Genomic DNA, 1531 nt, shown 5'->3' on the forward strand with positions numbered 1-1531 from the left:
CTGGAGAGTTTATATCCCTTCCCCGATCCTTGTAAAACGTCTCTAAACTTGGATGTTCTTGCCATCCGCTCCTCGATGGGGCTGGGTGCGGGGGCATCCCGCAGCGGCGATCTGCAGGGGCTCAGGGCTGAGCAGGAGGGGGAAAAAAAAATATAATTTTTTTCTAGCATTTGCTTTGAATTTGCCTCTGTGCCCCCTGTTTTGGGAGAGGAATCATGTCTTTGAAAAGAGCTGGAAGTGCCCCGGCCTCCGCAGCCGCATGTGGAGTCAGTGGGAAAACCGTGAGGAATTGGGACTATCCCTTGGATTGTTCAAGGGAATTAGGCACGTAATTCACTCAGGAACTTTGATTAATCCTGCAAGGGGCTGATGGTGCCCAGAGGATTGTTCCGTGTGCTCCCGGGAGCTGCAGGGTTTGACCCCTCTGGCCATGGGGAGGTTTGAGGGCTCGGGAGGCTTCGCTGGGCTGGCCATGTACCACAGAGGACAGTGGCCCCGGGCCACCAACCCGCCTCATGATTTTGCAGACAAACTCTATTCTCTGGAGGATTTTCTCTCTTCCTCCCCTTTGTTTTGGCTTTGAACAGCAAAACCCACCACGCCCCTCCACCTTTTTTTTTTTTCCCCCCTCTTTTGTTTTTTTTCAAATGGAAAAAAAAAAAGTTCTGCTTAATCTTAAACCCACCCATCTCCAGGAGCATCAGCAGGGCTGGGTGGGTTTCTGGAGGGAGAGCGTTGCCACAGAGCTGTGCACCTCCTTGTCACTCTTTGCTGGAGATAACGGCTTCTTTTTGGAGAAGCAGGGAGCAAGAGGAGCCCTGCCCGTGCTGCCTGGCCCCGCTGCCCGTCTCGGCCCAGGCTTTTGCCAGCACCAGGACAAACCGGCGACGAGGCCGGGGCGAAGGCGAAGCTGCCTCCCTCCTCCGGTGCGAGGGATGGCCACGGAGCAGGTTGCCATGGAGAACCGGGATTATTCTGCGCGTGTGTGTGTGTGTGTGTACCAGGGCGGGGGTGAATATCGTAATTTTTTTTTTTTTTTAAAAAAAAAAACCCAACAAACCACACATTTGCGATGGAGCGCGATGTCGGCAGCCGCCGCGCTCACCCGACCTTGGAAGCTGCAACCTCCAAACCCCTCATCCCCATCCCCTCCTCCCTTACTCCTGCAGCCCCAGCTCCTGCACCGGCTCCTCCATCGGACTCTTATCTCCAATAATCCCCCCGTAAGAGGGCTTTCTGCTTGTTATGACACCCAGTGAAAGCGTGGGAGAAAGATCCTTTCTTCGCCCTTGTCCTCCACAGCCAGCCACTAGCCTGAATGGGAGGCTTTTTTGTGTCTCTGTGTGCCTGACTAATTGAGCTGAAGGACTTGCGTCTGGAAGGGCTTGAAAGGGACTTTTGTTGCCGCTGCGGAGTTTGTGGAAGGCGAATGAGCCCTGCTTTCTTAGGGGACGCGGGTCCTGGGCAAATTTGACTCTCGAGTGCTCACGCCTCCTAGTTCTTTGGGAAAATTAAAAAAAAAAAAAAAAAA

Source organism: Athene cunicularia (assembly GCF_003259725.1).
Source record: "Athene cunicularia isolate RWA chromosome 25 unlocalized genomic scaffold, athCun1 chr25_part1, whole genome shotgun sequence".
Classification (NCBI taxonomy): domain Eukaryota; kingdom Metazoa; phylum Chordata; class Aves; order Strigiformes; family Strigidae; genus Athene; species Athene cunicularia.